The sequence below is a fragment of the Mobula hypostoma genome, chromosome 29 (assembly GCF_963921235.1).
Source record: "Mobula hypostoma chromosome 29, sMobHyp1.1, whole genome shotgun sequence".
In the NCBI taxonomy this organism is placed as follows: Eukaryota; Metazoa; Chordata; class Chondrichthyes; order Myliobatiformes; family Myliobatidae; genus Mobula; species Mobula hypostoma.
The window spans coordinates 27321303-27339439 of record NC_086125.1 but is presented as its reverse complement, the minus strand read 5'-3'; positions in this window follow the sequence as shown (position 1 = coordinate 27339439).

Sequence of the window (18137 nt, the reverse complement as noted above, 5' to 3'; positions counted from 1 at the left end):
CCAGCATGAATAACTTCACTCATCTCAACACACAACTTACGGACTCACTTTCATGTTTCTGTTTTATTTAGTTGTTTATTATTATTATTTTTTTGTATTTGCACAGTTCGTCTTCTTTTCCACATTGGTTGCTTGTCAGCCTTTGCGTGTAGTTCTTCACTGATTCTATTGTGTTTCTTGTTCTACTGTGAATGCCTGCAAGAAAAGACAATGAACCTCAGGGGAGTAAATGGTGACATGTCCGTATTTTGATAATAAATTTATTTTGAACTTTGAGAAGCTTTACAAGGATACTGCCAGGACACGAGGGCAGGAGTTACAGGAAGAGGCTGGGCAAGCTTGCATTTTATTCTTTGGAATGTAGGAGTTTGAGGAGGTGACCTTACAGACATGTATAAAATTATGAGCGGGCATAGATAGGGTGAATGCACACAGCCTTTTTTCTTAGGGAAGGGGAACTAATAACTTGAGGGCATAGGATTTAAATGAGAGTTGAAAGAGCGACTTCATCAGATAGAAGGTGATATGTAGATGGAGCAAGCTGCTAGGCGGTTGAGACAGCTACAATAACAACACTTAAGAAATGTTTGGATAAGTTCAAGGATACGAGATGGTTTGAAGGATATGGATATAGGAATAGCTTGGTGGGCAGTACGGTTAATGACAGCCACGAAGGATTGTACCTGTACCTTTGTAGAACTATAAGCTAACTGGAAATTCTTTGTATGGTCAGCACTGTTAGCATGTATGAGTTGGGCTGAAAGTCCTATTTCCATGCTGAATAACTCCATGATTCTGAGATGCTTTCTCCAGAATGCCTGGGTGTCACACCCAGTGAAGTTCCCTTGATATCAAAGGCAGTCCTTCTCTGCTGGGTCAGCCCATGTGTCCAGGGCCTGGTGTTGGTCTCGGAAAACACTTACCATGGACTGATGTATCGGTAATGATTAATGACAGCCCCAGAGGATTGTACCTGTGTGGAAAGGCTTTGCATGCGGAGCGATCTCTGAGTGTATCTAGTTAAGATAGGAAACAAAAAATATTAATAAATCAAAGCTGAGACAAAAAGAAAATGTTATCCATTCTTTCTAAAACCTAACAGGAGAGGCAAAGGTGTGGGCTAGCTGCGTTTTGCAAATTCCCATGGTAACACAGGCTTCCAGTACCGCAAAGGATCCATAATTCACAGGCGTGTGTGAGTTGTGAAGTCCTGCTCATGAGAGAGAGATCGTTTGTAACGTACTGTCACTGCAGTGAGATTCTATTCATTTTAAAGGCACTTCCGGCCATTCTTCAGTGTCACTCTGCCATTTAGTACACAGAGCACGGGCGTTAGACGGAGCTCAGCTGCCTGAGCTCTGTAGTGGATACTGTACATCACAGGAAAAGCCGTCCCCACCATTGAGGACATCTACAAGGAGCGCTGCCACAAGAAAGCAGCATCCATCATCAAGGACCCCCACCATCCAGGCCAAGCTCTCTTCTCACTGCTGTCATCGGGAAGGAGCTGCAGAAGCCTTAGGTCCCACACCACAAGGCTCAGGAAAAGTTAACACCTTTCAACTATCAGGCTTCTGAACTAGCGAGGATAACTTCATTCACCTCAACACTGAACTGATCCTGCAACCTACGGACTCACTTTCAAGGACTCTACAACTCATGTTCTCAGTTTTATTTATTTACTACTTACTGAGCATTATTTGTTTTTTTTTGTATTTGAACAATTTGTCTTCTTCTGCACATTGATTTTCTGTTGCATTTCTTTGTTCTACTGTGAATACATGCAAAAAAAAAATGAACCTCCGGGTAGTATATGGTATGTACTTTGATAATAAAATTACTTTGAAATTTGAACTTTGAGCTATCAGTCTCAGGATCACTGTAGAAAATTATGGAGTCAGTGTCCAGCAAAGTCAGCAGCGTAAATGCAAAGGCACCCATACATTCAACAATTCTTAATCCCTTTTTGGAATATCCAGCCTATGAAGACCTGTGGCTGATGTGGGTGACAGGATTTGAGTTGTGTGGATCCCATCCACCAGCAATTCCTCCCCCTTTCTGTATCTCTTCCTGCCCACTTTCCTTTTGTCGCCCTGTACTCAGCTGAGACTTAAGCTGCTGGAGGACCTCAGCAGGTCAGGCGGCATCTGTGAAGACAGAGGGATGGTTTATGTTTCTGCTCGGGGTTGACACAATCACACAGAAGGCAAGCCGGGGGCTATTCTTCATTAGGAGCTTGAGGGGATTTGGTTTGCCGCCAAAGACCCCAGCAAGTTTGTTCAGATGTACCATGGGGAGTATTCTGACTGACTAGCAGTATGAAGGCTCCAAAGCACAGGATCACAAGAGGCTTATAGGGTCGTAGACTCAGCCAGGGTTTGGTTGTACCTGTGACTCCATCACAAGAGAAACCACCCACCCCACCCCCCACCATCAAGAACATCTTCAAAAGGGAGAGCCTTAAGAAGGCAGCATCCGTCATAAAGGACCCTTACAGTTCGGACTTTGCCATCTTCTCATTACAGAAGGTATGGGAACCTGAAGACCCACAATCAAAGTTTTAGGAACAGCTTCTTCCCCTCGAACATCAGACTTCTGAACAGTCCACCAACCCATGAATGCTACTTATCTATTCCTCTTTTGCACTATTTTTTTTTATTTTGTAATCTACAGTTTTTTTTTATTTTGTAATCTACAGTATTTTTTTTAATTTTGTAATCTACAGTATTTTTTATGTACTGCTACCAGAAAACAACAAATTACACAATATATGTCTGTGATAATAAACCTCAATGCAATGTTATACAATGAAGTTATCTGTACGGACACCGTACGTATGACAATCATAAACTATATTAATGATATATCCCGCACATTTTACCAATTTACTAATTTATTGAGTCGAATGTGATGTTCACTGAGAAGTTGTCAATTGGTGGGTCCTCAGGTGGTTGTAGAGGCTGATCCAGGTTCCACATATTCTGGTGCCGTGTGGGCAAGAGTGAGTGGCAGCTGTGGTTAGTGGTTGATCTTCTGGTTGTTCCGTGTCTCCTTTCACAGCTGCCTCTTGTTCTCTGCAGCACAGTGGAAGCTGTTCTCACGTAGCACAGCTCCCTCTCGAACAGATTTTCTATAGGTGTATCTGTTGAATGCAATGTCTTCCCAATTTTTGAACGTAATGTATTTCTTCAGGCTGATTTTGATGCCTTTCCTTTGCTGCTGAGTACGTAATGCATAAAACATTTACAAGTACGTAGTACCTGTATGGGTCCTTGTACATAGATAAATCGGTAAATTTATTAATTCCACAAGTTGTGCAATTTATCTCAGCATAATTTACCAATTTACCTATGCTATATACTGTATTTGTACATGATACATTGAACATGTACATAGTCCAGAGACATACTATATGTACTCATCCATAATACATGTCCTTATACATATATAAATAGGTATTTTTTTAATTGCACAAATTATTTGTCTACGTGCTTGTTCATATGACAACAAACTTTGACTCTGACATCTGACCATTCCTCACGTGGCGCCTGACCCACGGAATTCCTCTAGCAGTTTGTGCAGCATTTCCAATCTCTTGTGTGTGTGTCTCTCTCTCTCTGATGCTGGCAGACTGGAGTAGCTTGAATGGTATCTTGATTGTCATGGATTGGGTGGGCCAAATGGTCTCTTTCTGCATTGCATGACTCTATAACTTTGAGTTTTTCACTGCACCTATGCATACATGTACTTGCGCTTATGACAATGAACTCGACTCGTCATAAAGAGTCATAGGGGGCTACACCACAGAAACAGGTCCTTCAGTCTACCTAGTCCACTCCAAGCCAAGTTATTATACTGCCTAGTCCCATTGACACACTACCATCACAGCTCGTTCCACACTCTCGCCAACCTCTGAGTGAAGAAGATTCCCCTCATGTTCCCTTTAAACATTTCACTCTTACCCCATGACCTCTAGCTCTAGTCTCACACAACCCTCAGTGGAAAATGCCTGCTTGCATTTACCCTGTCTACACCTCTCATAACTTTGTATACCTCTGTCAAACCTCCCCTCATTCTCCTACACTCTAGCAAATAAAGTCCTAACCTATTCAGCCTTTCCTCAGCTCAGGTCCTCTAATCCAGGCAATATCCTTATAAATTTCCTCTCCACTCACTCTTTCAAACTTATTGATATCTTTCCAGCAGCTAGGTGACCAGAACTGAACACAATTTCTCAGAGGAGATAACTCCTGGGTGATGGGAAGAGTTAGCCAAAAATCTCCTATCAAGAAAGATGACTCAACAAAAACATATTAGCAATATTACCATTTAAACCAACAATACCCTCACTTTCCCTGCACTAGCAAAGTGTCTCCATTTAATCAAAGATTGGCTTGTAAAACGCTTTTAGTTTGAACCATAAAAAGATGCCATCTGTCTTCAAAATGCTCTAAATGTGTGTGGCTGGTCACATGAACCTTTCAAACTATTCATACCAACAGCTGAAAAATATAACCTGGCTGTTGAGCACAGAGTGTCATTGGTTTTGTGCATTGCAGTGTGCTTTAGAAAGAAGTCAGAAGATAATTCTCACTGGCACCTTACGAAAACCCTGCCGCTTTGTATTACTTGTAGAGGCAGCAGCCTTTCTCGTTTGGAAGGTACCAGTTCTCTTTAAAGCCACAAGCTGTTAAACTGCAGTCTTGAATAACCACACTGGAAAATATTGATACTCTCATTCCGAACACTTAACAGTTAACTTAGCAGTCAGTAGTCGTTCCTTTCTTCTCTGAAGACCCACCATAACCCTTTTCCTCTGCATCTTTGTCTTATCCGTTCTGACTCTCATCTATTTTCTTCCAATTGCTTTCACCCCCTCTCTCTCTCTCTCTCTCTCTCTCTCTCTCTCTCTCTCTCTCTCTCTCTCTCTCTCTCGCTCTCTCTCTCTCTGCCTCTCAGACTCCCATTCCCCTGTGGGATACCTGCAATTTTCTCTCCCTCAGCCAGAATGGCGCATGCCACAAAAATGAACAGATGCTTGCATACGAGGGAAGACTCTCCTCTCTGTACATACAAGGTACAATTTGATTGCTGTTTTTTTTTGTTTTTGAAGTTCGATGTGTGAATATTTGATAATGTTCCCCCATTCCTCCCAGAATATATAGAAAGGGGACTTGATTTCTTTGCAGGACCATATTTTACATAATTATATGTATGGGAAGGAGGGTGGTGGTAGTGGTTGTGGTGGTGTTGGGGGGTTGTTATGGGGAGGATGGGGGGGTATAGTTGAGGTCCACATGATGCACATCAAACCTGCTGACAGTTGCAAATGCTGATGAATTGGCAACTTGGGATTTGAAACTCAAGCAAGGTGCCCTGTGAGTGCAGTGCTCACTACTATCCAAGGTATGACGTTGATGCAGTTCGATCGGAGGGAGAGAGCGCGGGTAGGTGAACAGCAAAGAGCTTTTTTTTAATAAATAATCGGGTGGGTGTGGGGTGGTAAATGTTGTTTGCTGCCGTTGGTTCGGAAATTGGAATTTCTTTTGTCTCACTGGTGGCTAACATCTGAGTTGCTTTTGTGTTTAGTAAGAATTATGTGGACAAGAAACCTTAAGGATGGACGTTGTTACAGTGACAATGGTTTTAAAAAAAAAGGCTTTGATCTGGTTTCCTGTACTGTGCCCAGAGCAAAATTTCATCGCTGGGACCAGGGAGGAGCTGGGATTTAAAAAAGAAGAAAACCAATCTCGCTTTAAGTCGAGCGAGTGGCTTTTGCTCCTTTGCTTGCTGGCTAACATATATTTATATTTGAGCTTTTTGCAATGTTGAATAAACTGGCGGCTTTGTCAAAGGAATGAAAGAGATGCGATTGGTGGTGCTATGGTGGGGGGAGGGGAGAGAGGCTCATAGTGAGGAGTGGTTTGATACCTCTTGCAGACGCCGGCAAAATCACCGCAGTGTTTTATCTTGTGCTAATAAATTGTCAGAAATCAGGAATCTGTTTTATACTATTTCCTTCATTAGTTCGTTGTTTTAACCCTTCCGCTGCCTGCACTCCCAACTGGGCTTCCGAAATCACACCATCGTTGTATACAGTTGCTTTAAAAGAGTTCCTACCGTTCGGAATTTCTGGCTTACAAACACAAATTCTCGATGCAGACGCCGATACCTTACTTGGCAGCGTTGATGCTTTCTGCAGTAACCTTTCTCCTTTTAATGAGGTCTTTTCTCTGTGTGAATTATTCAAGATTTCCATTTCACGAGCAACCGAGAGGCTTTTGAAAATGTCTCGGTAACGGGGGGCGTTGCTGTTCACGGCAAAGTTTGAGCCCCAATTCAGCCACCCAAAAATAAATTAATGTTGCTCAGCAGTCTGGGGCGGACTTGGGTGGAAATTCGCCTCTATTGTCTGTATAAGGGCAGAATCTACGAATACATGAGCTGTGAACTGCGCTTCTATTAATCTCAATGGAGCCGAATTTCATAATCAGAGTTCAGCACGTGTAAAATACTACATCCAATATGCAGTACGTACACCACTTGCCAAATGTATACTGTCTTTTTTTTTGTTTCTGTAATCTTCCCTTTTGGTCTCTCTGACACGGCGAATGAAGCTTTCACTTGTCATAGAATCATAGAACAATACAGCCTAGAAACAGGCCCCTCGGCCCATTTAGTCTGTACAGAACTATTGGCATGGACCATTTGGCCCAAAGGGTCTGCTTCCATGCTGTATCTCTTAAGTTTTTCATTGCACCAATGCATGTATGTTCTTGTGCTTACGATAATAAATTCAACTCCTCATAAGGAGTCATAGGGCACAGAAGCAGGCCTTTCAGCCCATCTCGTTCATGCCGACTTATAAATCTGTCGACTCCCTCCTAGACCATAGCCCTCCATGCCACTCCCAGCCATGTACCTTCCAAATTTCTCTCATATGTTGCAATTGAATCCAAATCCACCACTTCCACTGGCAACTCATTCCACACTCTCATCACCTCCTGCATGAAGAAATTCCCCTTCATGCTCCCTTTAAACATTTCTCCTTTCACCCTTAACCCATGACCTCTAGTTCCAGTCAGTGGAATAAGCCTGCTTGCATTTACCCTATCTAAACTCCTCATTTTTGTATTGTTTGTTCATTATGTGTGTATCTCGTAGGCAATCGTTGTCTTTCCATGACTATGATTTGTTCTTGGCAATTTTTTAAAAAAGAAGTGGTTTGCCATTGCCTTCTCTGGGCAATGTCTTTACAAGACTAGACCTTGGGGTTTGAGTCCATAGGACACTCAAAGCTGCTGCGCAGGTTGACTCTGTGGTTCAGAAAGCATACAGCGCATTGGCCTTCATCAATTGTGGGATTGAGTTTAGGAGCTGAGACGTAATGTCACAGCTATATAGGAGCCTGGTCAGACCCCACTTGGAGTACTGTGTTCAGTTCTGGTCACCTCACTACAGGAAGGATGTGGAAACTATAGAAAGAGTGCAGAGGAGGTTTACAAGGATGGTGCCTGGATTGGGGAGCATGCCTTATGAAAACAGGTTGAGTGAACTCGGCCTTTTCTCCTTGGAACGGCGGAGGATGAGAGGTGACCTGATAGAGGTGTATAAGATGATGAGAGGCATTGATTGTGTGGATAGTCAGTGGCTTTTTCCCAGGGCTGAAATGGCTAGCACGAGAGGGCACAGTTTTAAGGTGCTTGGAAGTAGGTACAGAGGAAATGTCAGGGGTATGTTTTTTATGCAGAGAGTGGTGAGTGGGTGGAATGGGCTGCCAATGACAGTGGTGGAGGTGGATACGATAGGGTCTTTTAAGAGACTCCTGGACAGGTACATGGAGCTCAGAAAAATAGAGGGCTATGGGTAACCCTAGGTCATTTCTCGTGTAAGTACATGTTCGGCACAGCTTTGTGGGCCGAAGAGCCTGTATTGTGCTGTAGGTTTTCTATGTTTCTATGTTGCTAAGACGGGTGACTCCAGCCATTATCAATACTCTTCAGAGATTATCTGCCTGGAGTCAGTGGTCACATAACCAGGACTTGTGACCTGCGCTAGCTGCTCATACGACCATCCACCACCTGCTCCCGTGGTTTCACATGACCCTGATCGGTGGGGGGGGGAGGGGAGTGTGAGGGAGCTAAGCAGAGGGAAGGAGCACCTTACACCTCCTTTTTGTAGAGATGTATGTCTACCCTGCCACCCTATCTTGTAGGTATAGGCCTATCAAATTGTGTATGCCTCTATCAAGTCTTTCCTCATTCTCCTACAGTCTAAGGAGGAGAAAAGCAGAACAAAACAACCAGGGGTTCCTTATGAAATATCAGTGCCTTTCAGGTGGTGGGGGGGGGGCGGGTGGTGAATAATGCCAGAATAAAAGGAGCAGAGGAGGAGTCTTACTGAATTACTGAAGCATGAAAGGGACATTCAGCCCCAAAACCAAGCACATGATTGAGGGTTTTGCCCCAAAGTGTCAACAATTTATTCCCTTCCATAGATGCTCAATTGATATCCATAAGCAGGGCAACATTGTGAGGATTATGTTTTTTGATTTCTCAAGTGCCTTCAATATCATACAGCCCTCACTGCCGGGTGGAAAGTTCCGTTTAATGCAGGTTGGCACTTCCATTGTATCCTGGATAATGGACTACCTGACTGGCAGACCACAGTTGTGGGGCTTCAGAGCTGTGTATCAGACATGACTATAAGCAGCACTGGGGTCCCTTCCTGTTACCCTGTATACCTTGGACTTTAGATATAACATTGAGTTATGTCATCTGCAGCAATTTTCTGATGACTTAGCAATAGTTGGGTGTATAAATGGAGGACAGGAGGATTAATACAAGGCCCAGGTGGAGGACTTTGTCAAATGGTGCAAGCTGAATCATCTGCAGCTCAACATCAGTAAGACAAAGGAGATGGTAAGGACGTGGATGTGGTGAGGACCTACAAGTACCTTGGAGTGCACCTGGATTAAAGACTTGAGTGGAGCACAAACACGAAGGCTGTGTACAAGAAGGGCCAGAGTCGCCTCTACTTCTTGAGGTCCTTTGGAGTATGCAGGCCTCTCTTTCACATGTTCTACCATGTTCTATTGCTGCCAGTACAATCTTCTATGTGGTGGTGTGCTGGGGCAATGGTGTCAACACAAGTGATGCCAACAAGGTCAATAAACTGATCAGAAAGGCTGGTTCTGTTATAGGAGTCAAACTGGACACACCGGAGGCTACGGTAGAACAAAGGACCCTACGGAAAATCCATCAACTGCGCTGCTCCAAAGGGTGCTGTATAAGGTCATTCTTACCCTTGGCCATTAGGCTCTATAATGAGTCAACCTATCGCCGGGGAAGTGATGAATCCCTCCTGTTAGACTGTTTGAGCTAACTTTTTTTTATTCTTTCTTCCTTCCCTTCTAATATTTTTGTATCTGTGCACTTGTAATGCTACTGTGACACTATCATTTCCTTTAGGATCAATAAAGTATCTATCTATCTGCCTGACCTACTGAGTTCCTCCAGCATTTTGGATGTGAATCCCATCCGTCTCATTCACTGAATCTTAGCCTACGATTTCCATGCTAGCCCGTGTCACAGTAATTCCCTTTGGCTTGTCATGCTTCTTACCCACCTTAGTGGTCCACCCATGTTTTTTCCAGAAGATTGAATGACCACTGCTTCCTTTGACAGAACAGGATAGAATGGAAATGTTCGTGAAAGTCCTTTAGACAGGCCCAATAGTGGTGTAAGAGGAAATTGGTGGGGGTGGGGGAAGTCAGCTACTGAGGTGTGGGGTGTCACATTCTCTGAATACGAAGGAGGGAACTATACCGCACAGCTGGTTACATGTGGTAGCCTGGGACTCCTGACTGTGACACCACATACAAAGAAAAACTACTTTAATTAAGAATATTTATTACCAGTTGTGAAGAGAAAAATCATCATTTTTAATACTCTCAAGGTGGCCACTGTAGCCTTTTTTTATTGTCAATACAATTCAATGTAGTAGATGATCTCACCATAAGACCACGAGACATAAGAGCAGAATTAGGCCATTTGGTCCATGGAGTCAGCTCTGCCATTCTATCATGACTGATTTATTATCCTTCTTAATCCAATTCTCCCTGCAAATTTTAACACCTTTATTAATCAAAATCTATCAACCTCCACTTTAAATATACACAATGACTTGGCCTCCACAGCCATCTGTGGCAATGAATTCCACGGGTTCACCACATTCTAGCTTCAAAAAAATCCTCCTCATCTCTGTTCTAAAGGGACATCCTTGTATTCTGAGGCTGTGGTCCTAGACTCCCCTACTATTGGAAATGTTGTCTCCATATCCACTCCATCTAGGCCTTTCAATATTCAACAGATTTCAATGAAACCCACCCCCCTCCCCATTCTTCTAAACTGCAGAGAGTACTGTCCCAAATCCGTCAAACGCTCCCTATACATTAATCCTTTCATTCCTGGGATCAGACCTCCTCTGGGCCCTCTCCAATGGCAGCACATCCTTTCTTAGATATGGGGCCCTAAAGTGATCACCACACAATCCCAAGATCCATTCTGAAGTAAACTGTTATCTTCTATCGTTAAGTGATAAATATTGAGCAGCAGGTAAAACATATCACTTATGTACGTCTTTTATCTTCTTTAATGTTGACCTCTTTGTTTTAAAAGGCCAAATATTGGGCAGCGTGTTAAGCTACATTCCTCCTTTCCACTTGTACCATCAGGTGCTTTACACCTTCTCAGAGTGTAACTGGGGCTTCAGTTTCATAAGATGCTACAAGTGTTGCCTAATCAGATATATAGAGCCACAACATTACCACATGGCTCTTAAATTCAATCCCCCAACTAATGAAGGCCTTTTTAACCACCCTGTTGACTTGTATAGCAACTTTAAGGGATCTGTGGGCGTAAACTCCAAGATCTTTCTGTTTCTCCACACTGCTAAGAACCCTGTCATTAACCCTGTATTCTACCTTCAAATTCAACCTTTCTGAGTGAGTCACTTCATATTTTTCCAAGTTGAACTCCTTCTGCCATTTCTCAACCCAGCTCTGCATCCTGTCAATGTCCCGGTGTAACCTACAACAATCTTTTATACTAGCTACGTCTCCACCAAACTTTGTGTCATCTGCAGACTTAATAACCCACCCTTCCACTTCCTTATCCATTTCATTTGTAAAAGATCACAAACAGAAGAGGTCCCGGAACAAGTCCCTGCAGAACACCGCTGGCGAGCAGACAGTTATGCTGATGCTCAAGCCAACATTATCCCTCCAACAATATCCATACTCAGAGTTCCAAACTTCAAAGTTCAAAGTAAATTTATTATCAAACTACATACATGTCACCATATACAACCCTGAGGTTAAATTTCTTGTGGGCATTCATAATAAATGCAAAGAATCAATGAAAGACTGTACACAACATGATAGACAAACAACCGAAGTGCAAAAGGCAACAAACTGCGCAAATACAAAAACAAAGAGGAGAAAGGAACAGCAATAATAAATAAATAAGCAATAAATAGAGAGAACACAAGATGAAGAGTCCTTGAAGATTATCTCAAAGGTTGTATTCAGTTCAGTGTTGGGGTGAATGAAGTCAAGTGAAGCCATCTCCTCTGGTTCAGGAGCTTGATGGCTGAGGGTTAGTAACCGCTCCTGAACCTGGTGGTGTGAGTCCAGAGGCTCCTGTGCCTCCTTCCTGATAGCAGCAATGAGATGAGAGCATGGGCTGAATTTTGGGGGTTCTTGATGATGGACGCTGCTTTCCTGTGATAGCGCTCAATGTAGATGTGTTTGATGGTGGGGAAGGCATTACCCGTGATGAACTAGGCTATATCCACTTCTTTTTGTAGGCTTTTCTGTTCAAGGGCATTGGTGTTTCCTTTCCAGGTTGTGACATGACCAATCTCAAGCAGTAGTAAATCAAGGCAACTGGACTGGCTGTGTTGCCGTAGCAGACATTTTGCCACTCATCCAAGAGGCTTCTTCAGTTCTGATCCACAGTAGGTAGTTTTTCAGCTTACAAACTCTGTGAGTTGTTCAAAGGTACAGTATAGCAATCACACAAGGATTGATAAGAGTCGTAGAGGTAATGAGAGGGTCATTAGTCTTATCTTTGCATAAATGGGGGTGTGAACTGCTGTGGAGACGCCGGGGTAAAGATGTTAGGACTACATTGTAAGTAGCTGATAGATGGTGCCATACCCTCTGTTCAGGGATAGATTTTCCAGTCTGACAAAGCTACTTTATACCCTCTTTCAAATCACTTGTCCTCCCTGTCCAAAATGTGTATATTGTTATTATCAAAGGAGTGTCCCTTGTCCTTTAGGTGTAGATATACAGCTGAGACTTGACCTGAGGTGTTAACCCCCTATGTTAGGCCATCCGTTTGTGAAATGGTTGTTTTGTCCCCCCGATATACCGATCTGTGCAGTTCTCATTGCATTGGATAGCATATACAATATTGCTCTGTTTATGTTTGAGTGTAAGAGCCTTGGGGTGGACAAGTTTCTGTCTGAGTGTGTTTGTAGGTTGGCAAGTCCAGTCGTCTTTACTACTGCTTGATATACAATAACCTGGATGACTGAGAAACTTCATAGATATAACCACACATCTGTAGAAGTTTGTCAAAGTTTTCGATAACATGCTGAATCTTTGCAGATTTCTACAAAAGTAGAAGTGTTGCCTTGCTGTCTTTGTAATGGCACTTACATACTGGACCCAGGAGAAGATAACACCAGGAATTTAAAGTTGCTTATCCTCTCCACCTCTGACACTCCAGTGAGGATTGACTTATAAATGCTGCTTTCTTCCTCCTGTAAGTAATAATCAGCTGCTTGGTCTTGCTGACATTGAGTGAGAGGTTGTTGTTTTGGCACCACTCAGCCAGATTTTCAATCTCCCTCCTATATGCTGACTTGTCACCAACTTTGACGAGAGTGGTGTTCATTACCAAACTTAAATATGGCATCGGAACTGTGTTTAACCATAGAGTCATAAGTATAAAGTGAGTAGAGCAGGAGGGCTAAGCACACAGCCCCGTGGTGCACCTGTGCTGAGGGAGATTGTGGAGGAAATAGTGTTGCCAATCCGAACTGACTGGGGTCTGGAAGTGAGGAAACTATGGATTCAGTTGCACAAGGATTTACTGAGACTTAGGTCTTGGATCTTATTAATAAGATTTGAGGGGGTGATAATATATAATGTCAAGCTGTAATCAATGAAGAGCATCCTGATGTATGCATCTTCACTGTCCAGATGTTCCAGGATTGAGTGAAGGGCCAATGAAATGGCATCTGCTGTTAACATGTTGTGGTAGTAGGCAAATTAGAGCGAATCCAAGTCACTTCTCAGGTAGGAGTTGATATGTTTCATCACCCAACCTCTTAAAGAACTTCTCAAAGTTCATCTGAATGATAGACATTAAGGCAGGTTAGTACATTCCTCTTATATATTATTGAAGCCTGCTTAAAGCAGGTGGGTACCTCAGAGGTTAAAGGTATCGGTGAAAACTCCAGCCAGTTGCTCAACATAGATCTGCATTACTCGGCCAGCTACCCATTCTGGGCCAGATGATTTCAGTGGATTCACCCTCCTGAAGGGTGCTCTCACATTGGCCTCAGAGACTGAAATCACAGGATCATTGTGGGCTGTTGGGGTTCATGAAGGTGCTTACGTATATCACTTTCGAATCTCTTACTAGCTCTTCTTTCAGTTAGTCCCGACGAAGGGTCTCGGCCCAAAACGTCGACTGTACCTCTTCCTAGAGATGCTGCCTGGCCTGCTGTGTTCACCAGCAACTTTTATGTGTGCTGCTTGAAATTCCAGCATCTGCAGATTTCCTCGTGTATCACGTATGTTGCTTGGTTTCACTTTGTAGCAGGTGACAACATTCAAACCCTGACACAGTGGTTGAGCAACTTTCATAACTCTTTCCATCACTTTGCTGTATGTTGGAACTGGGTTTGTATAAACCAATTGCTACAAGCCTCACATTACAGCAATGTCTATTAACTGCAGTCAGGTAAAATGCCAAGGGACTCTCTGAAAGCCATTGTAGAAATTTAATGCCTTCTTGCTTAATTGTATAAACATTGTAACAGAAAGTTTTCTTATGTTTCCTTGCTGTGTTTGGAGTATTGAATAGAGAGCTCTCACGTCTCCTGATGTAGAGCCAGTGTGTGTATGTCTACTAACCACCATCTTAAATCATGGTGGACGAGTTCGTCTTTGAGTTCAATCATGGAACATGGGTGTGGTGGGCAAGATCATCCCCCAACTATCCGGTACAGTGGCATAGCGGATACCACAATCGCTTTACAGCGCCAGCGACAACTAACCGGGTTTCAAATCCCATCGCTGGCGATGAAGAGTTTATACGTTCTCCCTGTGACCGTGTGGGTTTCCTCCTGGTGCTACGGTTTCCTCCAACAGTCCAAAAACATACGGATTAGTAGGTTAATTGGTCACAAGGGTGAATTTGCTGCGTGGGCTCGTTGGGCCAGAAGAGCCGGTTACTGTGCTGTACCTCTAAATCACAACTTTATAACAAGACTCCTGTGGAGGGGACAGAGATGTTGCAATTTTCAAGCATACACATTACAATAGAAAGTGTACTATCACATTTGACAGTGTAACACCTAGCCAGCTGTAAGATTGGTGTTCAATTCAGGACTTTCTGTAAGGAGATTCTCTCCCTGTGTCCAAGTGGGTTTCCTCCGGACTCTCCTGTTTCCTCCTGTATTCCAAGTATGTGTGATTAGTGTTAGTGAGTTGTGGATATGCTATGTTGGCACCAGTAGCATGGCCACACTTGTGAGCAGTCCCCAGTCAAACCCTCAGACTGTGTGCATTGACACAAAACAATGCATTTCTCTCCATGTTTCAATGTTTTGATGTACATATGACAAATAATTGTAAATAACAAATAAACTTGGGCTTCCAGCTGGGTACGGGTATTGATCGTAACTGAAGTTTCAATAACAAACTCCACCATCTTCATTTGAAGATGGCAGAGTTTGTCATTGAAACGCTGGAAGCCTGAGAAGAGTTTATTTGTCATTTATGGCGGGAAAGCACTTTTACAGAAGTAGATAAATTTACGTTGGGATTTCATAAAATGTTAGCGAAACCAAATTTGGAGTATTATGCGCACTTCTGGTCATGTACCTACAAGAAAGATGTGAATAATGTCACTGGATCACAACGGTAATGTAGTGGTCAGCGTGACACTTTTACAGCTCAAAGTTTAATTCCAGCATCTTCTATAAGGAGGTTCTAAGTCCTCCCCGTGAACACATGGGTTTCCTCCAGGTGCTCTGGTTTCCTCCCACAGTCCAAAGACATGCCAGTTAGTATGTTAATTACTCATTGCAAATAGTCCTGGGATGAGGCTAGGGTTAAATACATGGATTGCTGGTTGGTGTGGTTCATTGGGTCGGAAGGACTGTGTCTCTAAGTAAAATAAAATAAGATTGAAAGAGTCAAGAGAAAATTCACAAAGAATTTAAAGCAACACACACAAAATGCTGGAGGAACTCAGCAGATCAGGCAGTATCTATGGAAAAGAATAAATAGTCAATGTTTTGGGCTGAGACCCTTCTTCAGGATTGAGAAGGAAGGAGGAAGATGCCAGAATATCAAAGAATTTGCCAGAACTTGAGGACCTGAGTTATAGGGAAGTGTTGAGTAGATTAGGACTTCATTTCCTGGGACGTAGCAGAATAAGAGGAGATTTATTAGAGGTATACAAAATTACAAGGGGTAAAGATAAGATAAATGCAAGCAGGTTTTTTCCACTGAGGTTTGTCTAAAACTAGAACTAGAGATCTAGGGTGAAAAATGAATTTTTTAAAGAGATCGTGAGGGGGAACTTCTTCAATCAGACGGAGGTTCAGGTATGGAACGAGCTGCCAGTGGAAGTGATGGTTGCTGGTTTGATTTCAGTATTGAAGAGAAGTTTTATTAAGTACATGAATGGGAGGAGTATGGAGAGCTACAGTCCAGGTGTGGATCAATGGGACTAGGCAGATTAACAGTTTGGCACAGTCCAGATGGGCTGAAGGGCCTTTTTTGTGCTGTTGTGCTCTGTGACTCTATGATTCTGTTATCAGCTTGAATGAAGGGTCTTATGGAGACATCTCAGGGGCAGTTTGATTAGAAGAAAGAAGATGAAAAATAGAAGCAGGAATAGACCATTTGCTTCCTCCTACTTGTTCTGCCATTCATTAACTGATGTTTACCACCTCCCTACACAAGCTAGACACCCTTAGCATCCAAAAATCTATTGACCATAAGATATTGTGTAAATGGAAAGAGGCTGAAGCTGTCCTGAGAATCTGGACTTCCCTGTACACAAAGTACAAAATGTTAACAAAGAACAACACGTTCAGTACAGACCGGATGGGCTGAAAGGCCTGTTTCTGTGCTGTAATGTTTTATTACTCTAAGTAATTAGAAGGGTAAATTGCATCTTGCAAGGGGAAAACATGAGATTCTGCAAATGCTGTAAAACTGTATATATATAAAAAAATAAGTAGTGTTAAAAACAGAGCAAAAACATTGAGGTAGTGTTTAAGGATTAATGGACTGTTCAGAAATCAGAAGGCAGAGGGGAAGAAGCAGTTCCTAAACATTGAATGTGGATCTTCATGCTCCTGTGTCATCTCCCTGATGGTGGTAATGAGAAGAGGACATGTCCTGGGTGGTGGGGGTCCTTATGATGGATACCACCCTTTGGGGGCATCACCTTTTGAAGATGTCCTTGATGGTGGGGAGGCTGATGCCCATGATGGGGCTGACTGAGTTTACAACAATCTGCACCTTTTTCCAATCCTGTGCAGTGGCCCCTCCATACCAGACAGTGATTCGACCTGTTAGAATGCTCTCCATGAAATATAACTACTGGTGTTTCTCCCTTGTAATTGGAAGAGTGTTTGGGGTGAAGGGCTAAAGAAAAAAGAATCTCATAGGAGAGGGGAGAGGACCATGGAAAAAAGGACAGGAGGAAGGGAACCAGAGAGAGGTGATGAGCAGGTGAGGAGAAGAGAAGAAGTAAACTAAGAGCCAGAATGGGGAATGCAATAAGATAGAAGCAGAGAGAGGGAGAATTTAGCAGAAGTTTGAGAAACTGATTTTCATGCCATCAGATTGAAGGCTACCCAGATAGAAAACGAAGTGTTGATCCTCCACTCTGAGGATGGCCTCATCGAGGAAGCCGTGGTCCGACATGTTGGAATGGGAATGGGAAGTTGAATTGAAGTGGGTGGCCACCAAGAAGTCCTGCCTTTTGAGCACCTTAGCTCATTTCATGCACATAACAGAAAAAGCAGTGTTTGTTAAGTACTGCGTGATTGGGCTGTATTGATGTTCAAATGGACTGTGACATTGTTATAAAGAAGTCAGTGAAGGCCAACAGACAGGGAATAAGCAATTAAGAGGTTCAGGGTCTTGATGCAAGGCTTCCACACGAAACATCAACAACTCATTTTAACTCCAAACTGCTGCTTGACCTGCTGAGCTCCTCCGACAGATTTTTTGTTGCTTCAGATGGCAGCATCAGCAGTCTCTGTGACGACTGGATTTCAAACAAATTCCACTAAATGTGTATGAAATCCCAACTCACAATTCTCCTTCTTCTTCTTCTTGCTAAGCCCATTACACCTATTGGGGCACAGGCCAACAACAGCAACTTGCCAGAGTCTTCTGTCCTAAGCCAGTCTTTCAAAGTCCCTTCCTCTCCCAGGGATGAGGTCTTGGGAGTTTCTGTAGCTTCTATGTGTTGGGGTTGCTATCCTCATGCCCAACCCTCCTCCTTTTACAGCCAGGCTTGGGACCGTCCATGGTGCAGTTCAACTCACAATTCCCTGTACCTAAAGTAAGCTAACTATTGCTCTCTACAGTTGGAGGCAATCCAATAGAATAGAGACTTCTCTGAATCCTCACACTTGTACCATAATCTCAGCTTCTGGGTTGACTTTCATGTGAATGCCCATTGGAATGGTCTAGATAAACAATCTGGCTGTCCTCCTTAATCAATTTGGGCTTCCCTTTTGTGAAAACATGAAGTTCTGATTTTTAAAACTGTTGAATATTAAGTCTTAGTTCACATCAACTCCTGAAA